General features: G+C 41.1%; 1 protein-coding gene across 2 annotated transcripts in view; it reads left to right on the forward strand.

Annotated features, from left to right (window-relative positions):
- Positions 1-15163, forward strand: part of LOC125903742 (bone morphogenetic protein receptor type-1A-like) — a 68870-nt gene that overhangs the window by 17045 nt on the left and 36662 nt on the right. For both annotated transcript variants that reach the window (XM_049600865.1, XM_049600864.1), the window contains exon 2: positions 10243-10355. The gene's annotated coding sequence lies outside the window, so the exon portion shown is untranslated. The remainder of the gene's footprint in view (positions 1-10242; positions 10356-15163) is intronic.

Consider the following 15163-nt stretch of genomic DNA (forward strand, 5'->3'; position numbering starts at 1 on the left):
TCTAAACATCCAAGCAATGAGAAAGCAAATGAGGTTTTCTGAAACTCTTAATGACACGAGCAGTGTGCTTTTCATGTAGAAAGACACATTTAAGGACAAACACGGGCGGTAATATATTTTGCTGTAAAGTAATTGTTTTCACTGATAACAGGCTTGAGTAGAAAGTTTGCTTGCAGGGTTTTAAGATAAACAAGTTGGAGTAGAGAGTTATGGTCAGGTGACAGAGGTGCTGCTGTGAGAGCAAAAAAATATAAAAGTTGAAGTAAATGTAAGTTTTCTGTTTATTGTCTAGTTGGATAATTGATGTGAATATTGCCGCCTGTTATCACTGATTTGAGGTGTATCTACTTCCCAAACTCAAAGGTGACATCTGCAGATATCCTGTGTTGTTTGACCATCGGTCCAAACTCAGTTTACAGTAAGCAGACATTGATTGGGACAGATGCACCTGCAGTGACAGCAGAAAAGCATTTCCCACTGCTGATAAATGTCCGTTTGAGCTCAAACTGCAGAATATGGGTCTGTGTTTGTTCTCTTGAGCTCTACTGTCAGTCTCGGCTTGTAGTTGTGTGTTTATGCACCATCACAGCCTGCATACCTCCGCCTCCCTGCCCTCCCTACGTGAGGAGGACTGGTTTCACAGCTTTCCTGTCAGACTGTGGTTTCACACCTTCATCTGACACGTAGCTCCAACGCATTTAGGAATTTACATTCAGCCATCAGCTGCCTCTGCATAGTTCATGCTTCACAACAGACGAGAAATCTGGAACTGACTCTAGTTGCTTATCTGCTAAAATTACTGAGACAGAAATGTAGGGAAGATTTTACTTGGAAATAACCAAACTTTGCTTTTTAAAAAAAAGTTTGAGCAAAACATCCTTCATAGCTGACAGTAAAAATGTCAGTGAGTAAAGTAATATCACACTGCCTGAGCAGATTTGGAAATGTCTGGAGAACAAAAGTACAAAAAGTATTTGTTTTCCTCCTCATATTTAACATGTTAAACTATAAGGTCACATGCTTGTTTTTAAATACAAAAATCTGGTTTGCCCTGTACTGTACGTCATATCAGTTGTTTTTATACGGTTCATTTACAACTGACTAATGGTGAATTAAAGTGACATAAATCATGTTGGCAGTTGTGTTTTGAAGACATCTGATTGTAATCTTTGAATCTGTTCAGGAGATCAGGGTGTGGAGGATGAAGCGTTAATGCTGATGAAGTGAAAGTGAGTCTGTCAAAGGAGGAGAAATGTCCAGTAAAGACGAGGTCATTGTGCAGCTTCCTCTTCCCCTGTGTTTCTCTCACACTGCTAGGCCTCCTTTAAATAGCTGGTTGTTGTGTTTCAGAGTGTAAACAGTCCAGAGTGATGCTGCTGCAGCTTTTATGGAGAGTGAACTGTTGGTGCAGAAAATACTCATCATCATCTGACTGGATGACAGGCTGGCTTTCATTTATTTTTATATATACTGTATGTATACATGCACCTAAATAGAAAGGTTAGGTGCTCCAGTGCGACCAATTTGAAAAGTTAGTCTGAAGCCCCGAGTAAAGAAATGCAGTAGAGTACAGTAAAGAAACGTAGTGGAGTAAAGAAAGAAATGCAGCAGAGGACACCAAAGAAACACAGTAGAGTACAGTAAAGACAGAAACTCGGTTGAGTGCAGTAAAGAAACTCAGTAGAGTACAGTAAAGACAGAAACTCGGTTGAGTGCGGTAAAGAAACACAGTGGAGTACAGTAAAGAAACAGTAGAGTACAGTAAAGACAGAAACTCGGTTGAGTGCAGTAAAGAAACGGTAGAGTACAGTTAAGACAGAAACTCGGTTGAGTGCAGTAAAGAAACACAGTGGAGTACAGTAAAGACAGAAACTTGGTAGAGTACAGCAAAGAAACACCTCAGAGTACATTAAATAAACTCAGTAGAGTACAGTAAAGAAACTCAGTAGAGTGCAGTAAAGAAACTCAATAGAGTACAGTAAAGAAACACAGTTGGGTACAGAAAAGAAACACCTCAGAGTACATTAAATAAACTCAGTAGAGTACAGTAAAGAAACTCAGTAGAGTGCAGTAAAGAAACTCAATAGAGTACAGTAAAGAAACACAGTTGGGTACAGTAAAGAAACACAGTAGAGTACAGTCAAGAAACACAGTGGAGTACAGTAAAGACAGAAACTCGGTTGAGTACAGTAGAGAAACTCAGTAGAGGACAGTAGAGAAACACATCAGAGTACATTAAATAAACACAGTAGAGTACAGTAAAGACAGACACTTGGTAGAGTACAGTAAAGAAACTCAGTAGAGTGCAGTAAAGAAACTCAATAAAGTACAGTAAAGAAACACAGTTGGGTACAGTAAAGAAACACAGTAGAGTACAGTAAAGAAAGACACTTGGTAGAGTACAGTAAAGAAACTCAGTAGAGTGCAGTAAAGAAACTCAATAGAGTACAGTAAAGAAACACAGTTGGGTACAGTAAAGAAACACAGTAGAGTACAGTAAAGAAACACAGTAGAGTACAGAAAAGAAACACAGTAGAGTACAGAAAAGAAACGCAGTAGAGTACAGTAAAGAAACGCAGTAGAGTACAGAAAAGAAACGCAGTAGAGTACAGAAAAGAAACACAGAGTACAGAAAAGAAACAGTAGAGTACAGTAAAGAAACACAGTAGAGTACAGTAAAGAAACGCAGTAGAGTACAAAAAAGAAACAGAGTACAGAAAAGAAACGGTAGAGTACAGTAAAGAAACGCAGTAGAGTACAGAAAAGAAACAGTAGAGTACAGTAAAGAAACACAGTAGAGTACAGAAAAGAAACAGTAGAGTACAGTAAAGAAACACAGTAGAGTACAGTAAAGAAACACAATCGAGGACAGTAAAGAAACACAGTAGAGTACAGTAGACCTTGCTTTTATTTTAGCTAATACTGATTCCTTAAAAAATATCAGGTATCAGGGACGTTGAATCGTGTCTGCAGGAGGTGGTGGTCAGATGTAAACAGCAGGATGTGCTCCGTACATCAGTGCTGCTCTTTCCTGTTTTATATTTCAACTAAAATGTTTCCCTACATTTTTTGGGGGGAAACCTCTTTTTTGTTTTACTGCTGTTTGCTGTTTCCACTCAGCTGTTAGAATTCATCATCTTTCACATAAAAATAGTTGGATGAAGAGCAGAGCTGTGCTTCACTTCACTTCACCCTCGTGTGTGGGAGATCTGTTTTTCCCTCCGTCTGTCTCTTTTTCTTGGCACCGCTGCTCCATCCATAAACGAACCGTGTGTGTGTGTTTCTGTGTGTGTGTGTGTGTGTGTGTGTGTGTGTTGGACAGGGAAAGCAGCAGCTGTTTTTTTCGCCAACCTCGTGACCGCTCTCAGCCCCCGTCTTCGGACATCTATTTTCTCCTCGTCTGTTCTATAATAACTCAGCGGCTGAATCCCCACCGCTGCCGTTTTTCCTCCCCTGAGGTGGAGCTGAACACACACACACACAAACACACACACGCTGAAGCTGCTGGTCAACTCATCAACACAGTTTTCCACACTGCTCTTGAGTACATTTTCCAGCTGAGTGTGTTAGTTTTGGCGGCAGCAGGGTGGTGTTAGTGTGAAGCTGGCGGAGGCTGAAGAGCTGCTGTTAAATGCTGACCTTTGACTTTGAGTGAGCAGTTTTATCCTTCTGTGACCCGCGATGTCGGTCAGTTATTTACTCCATCTGTAAGTCCACAACCTCAGTCCAGAGGGAAATATTTCCTTAATATCTGATCAGATCTGCATGAAGTTTACTCTGTATGTTCCTGTTCTCCTGATGAACCCTTCAGACTTTTTTATGTCATCACCTTTCCTCTGTGTGCCACCCTCAAAGCAAACTTTATGTATATATTTTTTAACTTCAATTTATTATGTATCATAGTAATATCATATATTAGCATTTATGGTTGCAAAGAATGAACCAGCTTCGTCTGACCACCACAGTCTAGATTGATGAGTGCCGTGTGGTAAACCCTTGACTTGCTAGCTGTTAAGTCATCGAACTATCAGTGATTTAATTCTGTCATTGTGTTTCTGCAGTTTAGTAAACATTTAAAATGCATGAAGATTTTAACAGTGGTATTTTTGGTTTGGAGACATGTAGGAAGCAGGCTTTAGTGATTTACAGGTTAAATATGTTGAGATGGTTTTGCTGAAAAGGTCTTCAGAACATGATCCTGTTGTCATTGGTTTGAATTAGGCATATGCGATAATATCGGCACATCATCATCAGTATCGGCTTATATTGGCTTTAAAATGAAATAAGGGAATTGACCAACATAGACAAAGGGAGGGATGACTGGTTGCTCTGTATAATTGTATGTAAATCAAAACCTTTCAGTGAGTGGTCATAGAGAACAGAAAACCACAGGATACACAGGAAGGCGATCCAGACTCTCCAAAAATCTAGAAAAAGAGGAAGGAAGTATTAGAAAGCCTTTATTGTCGTGGCTTAAAGGGGAACTAACGTTTTTTTTTTCAACCAGGGCGCTATTTTCCGATCTACTTTTGTCTAAATGAGTGATAGGATGTTCAATATTTGACATTTCACCAGTACGAAGCTAGGGCTGACCTGCCTGCAGCCCGTGAGTGTGCTATATTAAATAATAGGGCACTCAGACAGCGTCAAATAACGTCAAAATACGTCCACTAAAAGTGCATTTTTTTCCACACAGATAGGCTCGGATTGTTTGTATAATTATCCAACAACATAACGGAAAGGAGAAATGAACGTCTGTCTTCACCTTTAGCTGGAATCGGACATATTTGTTGTGGGGTTTGTTGGGGGGTTTACAAGTAAGGTGCTACTGCGGTGATGGTGGTTTGTTTTCTTCTGCCTAAAACCTGCGAGTACAATCTGTTTGTATTAATATGTGACCATGCAGAATTTTTGTTATTGCTGTTGAACAGTGGTATATCAATATTACACATAACTGATGTAAAGGTCAAAGGTTTGCCATAAACTACGGAGACCAGAGACTGTAAAGAATATGCTAACTTCACATGTGTAGCAGCTTTTAATTTTAACATCAGGAGTTTTATTTTGTTAGTTTGGGTGCTGAGTGAAAAGCTTCCTGTTCTGTCTGCAGCTTCTTTGCACAGACTCTATAAACTGCCGGTCAGTGTTCGACTCTCCCCTCCGCTCTCTGGGTGTGAATATTAACTCACTCTCCTGACGTCTGCCTCCTTGACTAAATAAAGCCTCCTTTGAGGAGCTCTGTGCTGTCAGATAAAGAGGTTTGTGTGTCGGAGGGGGACGAGGAGGAGAAGGAGGCTCGGACTGTCAGCCACACTGCTCCACTTATCTCTATACAAACAGCAACAGGCCACAAACACACTGACATCAACACTGATCTAATGATGGAGCAGATTCATGCCCAGAAGTCCTGAAAAGGTTCTATTGGTCCTTGAGGGGCTTTAATGGACATCAGAGGATGCAGGGGGTCTTAAAGGATGCTCACTGGTCCATGAGGGGTCCTAGGAATCTAGCATGAGTTTTCACCAGTCCTTGAGGGTAGTTTTATGGTTTTAAAAAATCTTCTGTTTGTCATTAGATTTAAGGAGTTATTAAAGGAATCATTGAGAGGGTGCAAGGAGTCATTTAGAGGATGAAAAAGTCATTGAGAGGATACACAACATCCTCAAAGGTGTAAATAGTCCTTGAAGGGTTTTAGTAGACTTTAAAGGTTCCTGTAGTCCTTAAGGTTTTTCAAGAGGTCTTTGAGAAAGGTCTGTTGGATGTTGACGGGATTCTAGGAGTCTTTTAGGTTCTTTTGTGGGGGCTCAGTGGTCGTTGAGTAGGGCTGGATATCGGCACTCCATCTGTGGCTGTGGTTCAGAGGTAGAGTGGGTCGTCAACCAATAAGAAGATCAGTGGTTCCATCCCCGGCTCCTCCAGTCTGCATGTCGAAGTATCCTTGAGCAAGATACTGAACCCCAAATTGCTCCAGATGGCTGTTCCATCCGTGTGTGAGTGTGTTTGGCACCTTGTAAGGTAGCCTCGGCCACCAGTGTATGAATGTGTCTGTGAATGGGTGAATGTTATCAGATAGTGCTGTCGCAAAACTTAAGGAAAAGATTACTTCGTCGTTAAATTCAATACCAATACCTTCAGTAACAGAGGTTTCCCGTGCCGACTTTAACCTCTCCCGAATTGATCATTTTGTTGATAGCACCGTAGGCTCGCTACGAACAACGCTTGACTCTGTAACTCCTCTTAAAAAGAAGTTAAAAAAGCAAAGAAAGTTCGCTCCTTGGTATAACTCTCAAACCCGTAAGTTAAAACAAATATCGCGAAAATTTGAAAGGAATTGGCGATTAACCAAACTGGAAGAATCTCGTTTAATCTGGACAGACAGTCTCAAAACTTATAAGAGGGGCCTCCGCAATGCCAGAGCAAACTATTACTCAGCTCTAATAGAAGACAATAAGAACAACCCCAGGTTTCTTTTCAGCACTGTAGCCAGGCTGACTGAGAGTCAAAGCTCTATTGAGCCTTGTATTCCCTTAGCCCTTAGCAGTAATGATTTTATGAGCTTTTTTAATGACAAAATTCTAACTATTAGAGGCAAAATTCATGACCTCCTGCCCTCAGATAGTACCTATCTAACCTCAAACACAGCTGTAAAATCTAATATATATTTAGATTGCTTCTCCCCAATTTCTCCTCAAGAATTGACTGCAGTGATTTCTTCATCCAAATCATCAACGTGTCTCTTAGACCCCATCCCAACTAGGCTACTTAAGGAGGTCTTTCCTTTAGTTAACACTCATATATTAGATATGATCAATATATCCTTATACACAGGCTATGTACTACAGTCTTTAAGATAGCTGTAATTAAACCTCTACTAAAAAAGCCCTCCCTGGATCCAGAGGTGTTAGCCAACTATAGACCAATATCTAATCTTCCCTTTATGTCAAAGATCCTTGAGAAAGTAGTCGCAGACCAGCTGTGTGATTTTCTCCAGGATAATAATTTATTTGAGGAATTTCAGTCAGGATTTAGAGTGCATCATAGCACTGAGACAGCTCTAGTTAAAATTACAAATGACCTTCTGATTGCTTCAGACAAAGGACTCGTCTCTGTACTTGTTTTATTAGATCTTAGTGCGCGCTTTGACACAATTGACCATCAAATTCTGCTGCAGAGACTGGATCACTTAATTGGCTTAAAAGGTTCAGCACTAAGCTGGTTTAAATCTTATTTATCTGATCGCTTTTCAATTTGTTGACGTCGCAATGAACCATCCTTACGCATTTCTAAAGTTTGTTTTGGAGTTCCGCAAGATTCTGTGCTCGGACCAATCCTGTTTACTCTATATATGCTTCCTTTAGGTAACATCATTAGAAATCACTCTATAAATTTCCATTGTTATGGATGATACACAGTTGTATTTATCGATGAAGCCAGAAGAAAGCAATCAATTAACTAAACTCCATAATTGCCTTAAAGACATAAAAACTTGGATGAGCACCAATTTCCTGATGTTAAATTCAGACAAAACTGAAGTTATTGTTCTTGGCCCCAAACAACTCAGAGACTCTTTATCTGATGACATAGTTTCTCTAGATGGCATTGCTCTGGCCCCTGCCACTACCATAAGAAACCTCGGAGTAACATTTGATCAAGATTTGTCTTTTAATTCTCATTTAAAGCAAACCTCACGGACTGCATTTTTTCATCTGCGTAATATTGCGAAAATTAGGCCTATCCTGACCCGAAAAGATGCAGAAAAATTGGTCCACGCTTTTGTTACCTCAAGGCTGGATTACTGTAACTCTCTGTTATCAGGTAGCTCTAGTAAGTCCTTAAAAACTCTCCAGCTAATTCAGAATGCAGCAGCACGTGTACTAACAGGAACTAAGAAACGCGATCATATCTCTCCTGTTTTAGCTTCTCTGCACTGGTTCCCTGTAAAATCCAGAATTGAATTTAAAATCCTACTGTTAACTTATAAAGCTCTAAATGGTCAAGCTCCATCATATCTTAGAGAGCTCATAGTGCCATATTATCCCACCAGAACACTGCGCTCTGAGAACGCAGGGTTACTCGTGGTCCCTAAAGTCTCCAAAGTAGATCAGGAGCCAGAGCCTTTAGCTATCAGGCTCCTCTCCTGTGGAATCATCTTCCTGTTACGGTCCGGGAGGCAGACACCGCCTCCACATTTAAGACTAGACTTAAGACTTTCCTCTTTGATAAAGCTTATAGTTAGGGCTGGCTCAGGCTTGTCCTGTACCAGCCCTTAGTTAGGCTGACTTAGGCCTAGTCTGCCGGAGGACCCTATAGTACACCGGGCACCTTCTCTCCTTCTCTCTCTCTCTCTCTCTCTCGTATCCTATTACTGCATCTAGCTAACCCGGCCATTCTGGATGTCACTAACTCGGTTTCTTCTCCGGAGCCTTTGTGCTCCACTGTCTCTCAGATTAACTCATATCACAGCGGTGCCTGGACAGCGTGACGTGTGTGGTTGTGCTGCTGCCGTGGTCCCGCCAGATGCCTCCTGCTGCTGCTGCCATCATTAGTCATTAGTCATACTTCTTCTGTTATTATACACATATGATTATTGTCACACATGTATACTGCCAGGTATTAATACATACTTTCAACATATTGTACCGCAGTAACCAGAACTATAACTATAATATTATTACTTCCATTAATGTTGTTGTAAGCTACTGTCATTACCTGCATCTCTCTCTCTCTCTCTCTCTCTCTCTCTCTCTGTCTCATTGTGTCATATGGATTACTGTTAATTTGTTATGCTGATCTGTTCTGTACGACATCTATTGCACGTCTGTCCGTCCTGGAAGAGGGATCCCTCCTCAGTTGCTCTTCCTGAGGTTTCTACCGTTTTTTTTCCCCTGTTAAAGGGGTTTTTTTGGGGAGTTTTTCCTTATCCGCTGTGAGGGTCTTAAGGACAGAGGGATGTCGTATGCTGTAAAGCCCTGTGAGGCAAATTGTGATTTGTGATATTGGGCTTTATAAATAAAATTGATTGATTGATTGATTGATTGATTGATTGATTGAATGTGACTCGTGGTGTAAAAAGTGCTTTGAGTGGTCGGATGACTAGAAAGGCACTATACAAGTGCAGGTCCGTTTATCATGTACCATACCTTTTAAATTATTGACTGACATAACCCAGCACCATGTAGAATCAAAATGTTCCAGTCGACTGATACCTGCATTCAGTCCTTTTTGTGGCAGGAGTCAGACCTGGATTGTCCTCACTCCCCACCACACTAGCAGACTTTCTATTGCTGCTGTCTCTGTGGCTGCTCTCCTCGTCAAATCGTCACTTCAACATCTGCTTGGTTAGCACGAGCTGACACAGCAGCAGCTGATAACATCCAACACAGAGCTGTCCCAACAAACTCAGTCAGACACCGAAGCAGCTTGACTCTGTTTTTAAACCCATTAATAACAATTAGATAAAATTAGCAGTAAGATGCTAACACTTAGCCCTGTCACTGTGTATGTGAGTCCAGGCAGACTCTCACAGCTGTCGCTGGTGGCAGCTACAACCCATACAACCGGTGTATTTGACGGAGTTGGCAGTTCAACAAGCAGAGATACCACCAAAATGTTCGGAAAATAAGGCTGTACTACAGGCCTGTGGTGTCTCTTGGCATTTTATGCAACTGAATACTTACTACTACTGAAGTACTCTAATAGTGTTGGTATCAGTTTAAGGGTACTGGTATAATATTTTAAATGATTTTCAGCCCTTCCCTTGAGTGATTCATGGCGTCTAAAAGGAGGTTCAACTGATTACCAAGGGTTTCAAGGAGAACCATGGCAAAATAAGGACAACCTAAATTTCACCGTAGCATCGCACATCTCAATAGGACAAAGATGTTACAACAGTCTTATTTAGTAACCAAATCATTAAGATGTCTTTTCATCTCTGTGACTCTTGTGGTGTTTTAAAAGACAAGTGCAGCTTGTTGTACCAGATCTCGTGATGTTGGTTTGCTTCACTGGTGCCAAATTCTTACATTTTTTACTGATGTGACACCTGTGAAAGGTCACTCTCCTGGAAAATATCAAAACTCCTACTCCTGTCTTCTGAACTGGAAACTGTTTCTTGTTCAAGGTGGAGTAGAAACCACGCAGATAAACAACACAGTGATTCAGTCCTGCAGAGTCATGACTGAGTGATAATCACTGAAATATGAAAACATGTTTGTTTGATCGTCCTCGTTTTGTTTCTGTCAGGTTGATGGCTGTGATGTTGGTCTGAATCTTACCCGCTTCCTCTGCTTCAAGGACATTTCCCATGGAGATGTGCACCAACACTCACACTGTTCTACCATGGAGCCACCAGTCAGGTATGGACAAGCACACACACACACACACACACACACACACACACACACACACACACACTGCTGTTCCACCTCAGTTCCCTGCAGCCAGTGTGTAACGTCTGCAGGATGTTTATTGTGGTCACATGAAAAACATTACTGGTTGGTTTTCTGTCTCATCAACACGCGCGCACACACACACACACACACACACACACACACACACACACACACACACAGAAAATGTAAACAAACATTATTTTTCTGTGGTACGGGCACCAGTGATTACTCCTTTTTAAAACTTGATTAGCCGATCCCTGTCCCTCGCCCTCCCTTCTGCTCTTTGAGGAGATTAACCCTTGACCCCTGATGCTGAAGGCAGAGCCGGCCAATCAGGAGGCTTCCTGGCTTTTAATTACAGGCTGTGATTGGGTCATTTGAGCTGTCATCTGGTTTGATTAATAACCATAGAGCAGGAGAGCAGGAAGAGCGGTGATTACCCCGAGCCTGAAGGCTGCGTCTGGATCTGTGAGAGTGTGTGTGTATATATGTGTGTGTGTGTGTGTGTGTGTTATAGATGAAGTTATGCCTCGCAAAAAGAAGGAAATTGTGTGTGTGTGTGTGTGTGTGTGTGTGTGTGTGTGTGTGAATATCTGTAAGTGTGCGTGAAAGGTGAAGTCATGCCTTGAGAGGAAAGATTTTGTGTGTGTGTGTGCGTGTGTGCTTCTGGTTTCTGGTTCACAGAGTGTCTGTCGATCCTGGAAAGTCTTAGAATTTTGTTCTCTATATTAAAAAGACAAGCTTGGAATAGGGATGTGCCGATTGTGAAATTCTAAGCCGATACCAATACCGGTATTTAAAATATCAGTTTGGCTGATAGCCTGTGCAGATACAGATGTTTTGTTGTTGTTGTTTATTGTGTTTTTGTTTATTTATTTCCCCTTTTGTGCCAGGAAAACAAGAAATCATCATTATAGAAATATAACTGAATTGTTGTACTATCTTAGAATGAGCACAAACCTTTTTAAATAACCTTCTGTCTCTATTTCATTTTTACAAAACTGCTTCAAAAGCCTTTTTTTAATCTATAATACATCATAATTCCCTCTCTGATATATATTTTAAACTGCTGTGAAAACATCAACAAATTTCTCCTTCAAACAGCTGTAGTTCAAGTTTTTCACCAAAAACTACATTATACAAGATTACATTGAACACATCATTATGACCTTATAATTCACCTTTGCCCAATACTAATTTTTACTGACATTTTTTTTTACTGAACTTAATGCAGCCTCCATCAACAATCAGTTCCAGCCACTACCTGCTGACAGCTAACGTTAGCTAGCTCTCTTCCTGCTGATGTCAACACGGCAAATGATCTCGTAATCAGGAAGAAAATAGGGTGCGTCTGCAATTGTGAGTTTACTGGTTAATTTCGTCCTGACGGTGGCCCAGGGCAAATCTCTGTTTGATGGCACAACGCTAGTCTTGAGCCCTGCTTTTTCAGCCTGCACAGATATTGGTATATGGACCTGCACTTGTATAGCGCCTTTCTAGTCTTCCGACCACTCGCAGCATTTAACACTACATATCACGTTAAATAATGTACACAACTTTTCACACACTGGTGGCAGAGGCTACCATACAAGGTGCCACCTGTTACTCAGTTTAAACGCACTCACACACACCGATGGAACAGCCATCAGGAGCGATTTGCAGTTCAACATGTGGACTGGAGGAACCAGGGATCAAACCGCCGACGGGGCGAATATGGGCTGATACTGATGTACGGTTTTTTATGGTAACCATGGTAATTCATTATTTATCTATATTTTGGGGTCATTAGATTTTTGAAGGTAACAATCGTTCTCATTATCGATTGATCAAAACCCAAAGATTTTAGATTTTTTTTTGTCCCTCCAATTATTCAAGTACAATCGTGTAACATTCTTCTGTTATGAGGCTCCACTTAAGTAAAATGTTAATAGTAGATGTGAGAAAAAACTTCAAGGTGAAATAAAATAAAATATATTAACAAAATATATATAATATTTTCTTTTCTAAAATAGAGACCTCTACAATCAAGGCAAAACTGTACGAACAGACATTTCATGCACGAGTTCAGAGTTTGTAAATGTTGCTTTAAGAATTACCGAAATGATGAATTGATTATCAAAATAGTTTCTGGTTTATTTTTTTTATTCATTAAAATTGGTCAGTCAAATAGTTGTTTGAGACCTAAATCTTTAAGGGTTAGTGAAACAAAAGCTTTAAAAACCCTGCTGTAAGTGATCTCCAACAATAAAATATAATGTTTTGGTTCAGATAAGATAAGATAGGACTTTATTTATCCTGAGGGAAATTACTGCGCAGCAGCTGCAGTACAACATAGGAGTTCAAATATAAAACCTAAACTTCTAAACATAAGTAGCAAATCCAAAATCAGGTTAACAGTATGGGTCAGATTTATTAAGTCTCATTGTAGTTGCCATTCAGACTCTTTATAAAAGGTAAAATGAGAGTGTACTTAGTGTTTCAGCTGAGATGAAGTCCGTTCACTTCACTGCTGGTGAGTTCTCTACAAGTACGTGACTGTGTGTTGAGACGAGGCAGATTGCTGCCTTTTGTTTCAGAGCTTGAGGTGACTCAAGTGTCTGAGTCTCCGAGCTCACAGACCTTCAAACAGAGCCGGCCAGTCTGCAGCACAAAATCACTCCCATATGTCCCTCAGCAGCCCCGCCCCCCCGCCCACCGCCCTGCACGCTTCACTCACACACACACTGCAGCTCGGCTTGGATCAGATCGGCCCGGCTCAGCTTACAGTGCAGCCTGGCACGCTGACAGGACTCAACTGCAGTGAGTTTTTTAAACGAAGATGATTTCAGGCTGAAGTCCTGACAGAGTATCCACAGAAGAATAAAAACTCTAATTGTAATGCAAAGTAAATCCAGTTAAACTGTGCACAGTGCACACTGAGAGCCTGTTTATACCTGGTATTTAGGTTATTGTGATTGTCCAGTATTTAGATTACCGTTATATTAAAAAAATTAAAGTATTAATGTCATGTTAAAAACACACATATGATTATATCTTTATATAACCCAGTGCCTCTTAAAATGATTTGTTTCTGATCTGATCATAAGTGGACAACACTGAATACAAGTGAAAACAACCAGTAAGACAAATAAATCCATGAACCGATCACTCAAACCCCTTCCTGAGGTGGTCTGGGACACACTTGACCACATATCCTAACACTAATGCGTCCTGACACATCCTCAACAAGGACACCGATGTGTCTCGGTTGTCCACTTGTGTTCACATCACTAAAACAATTGCTAATACCACGTGTGAACAGCCGCACAGTGTCCAATTTATTAGGTACAACTGTACAATCTAAATAGGGATGTCTGTAAATTTTTCTTTTGAGAGCCTGACAACCTTTAACCAGTAACTAACTGGTTAAATCACAAAATGATGTGAAATACAACAGGCCTTTCTTTTTACTGCAGCATCCCCCGTTGGCTCACCACATTTCAAAACACTATCCACTGAGAGATGAGGAAATTTTAATGTCTTGTAGTGTAGATGTCTTGCCTTTTATTTTAATTTCCTGCTGGCTTTGACAGACAACTGGCTAGCTGCGTTAACTTGTGGAACTGTAGTGCCCACTGCCCACCCCTTGGGCTCCACTGGTTAGCTAACGTTAGCTTTGGCAGTTCTGCCCTGCGTACTGCCTGGGTGGGAAGGGAGCTAGCTAGTGGTGTCGCTCGTGGAGATTGCAGCTTGTAACACCAGTCCAATGACGGGACAGTGTTGCTTAGGTAACATGGTGGCCACCCTCCAGTCTCTCCCCAAGTGCGTTGGTGAGCAAGCGGCTTCATTTTGAGCTGCAAAACCCGTTCAGCACTGTTAGTATCACTTGCGGTGCTGATGATGCTAGCAGGACTAACAGTCGTTACCAATGCCAAAATGGGGTTTGTGGCCCAACTTGAGCAGTATTCTCACTGGGCACCAGACACCAGAGGGTGGGCACAACGTTTCCACAGCAATACCATTGTATCAGGGTGGTGTTACAAGCGGTAATTGCATAATTGCCGCTAGCTTAAGTTAGCTCCCACCAGATCAAGGTAATGCACGGTGCAGTAAACTGAAGACCTATAGACTGACATAAATGGTCAGAAATATTCTCGGTGGTTTAATGATTGACGGTCTGCTTTTATGATGCCTATAATGTTCAGTTTTTGTTGACACTGTCAGAGAGAAGTTCAGTCAATACATTTTAGCGCTGAGCTCATAGTTAGAGATGGTGTTTTTCATATATTCTGGCTGATGTAACATTGAAAACACCTGAATATCTAAATATAATTCAAGATGTAATTGAATGTTTAGTCATGTCCAACAATGTCAACACAAACTGAACATTATAACGTTTGTAAAGACAGATGCTGGAGGCAGAGCTGGTGCAGTTAACTCCTGGGAAACACTGAAAGAGGATACTGAGTTTGTGATCTAAGAGGTTGGACCGAAACCATCAAAGGGCAGACTTATGTAAACACACACTTGCTGCTTATGACCTGGCCTGTACAGTGTATGCACACACACACACACACACACACACACACACACACACACACACACACACACACACACACACACAATAAAACACACCCTTCTTCTTGTGGTCTCACGTTGGATGCCATCATTCTTCCTGAACTCGTCACTCTGTCTCTGTCCGACTCCTCGACTGTTTTTAGTGTATATTTGGAGGTTTAAACCCAGAAAATAAACCGATTTCAGAGCCAGTGTGTCCACAGGAAGACTGTTTG

Source organism: Epinephelus fuscoguttatus, linkage group LG16 (assembly GCF_011397635.1).
Source record: "Epinephelus fuscoguttatus linkage group LG16, E.fuscoguttatus.final_Chr_v1".
NCBI classification, from domain to species: domain Eukaryota; kingdom Metazoa; phylum Chordata; class Actinopteri; order Perciformes; family Serranidae; genus Epinephelus; species Epinephelus fuscoguttatus.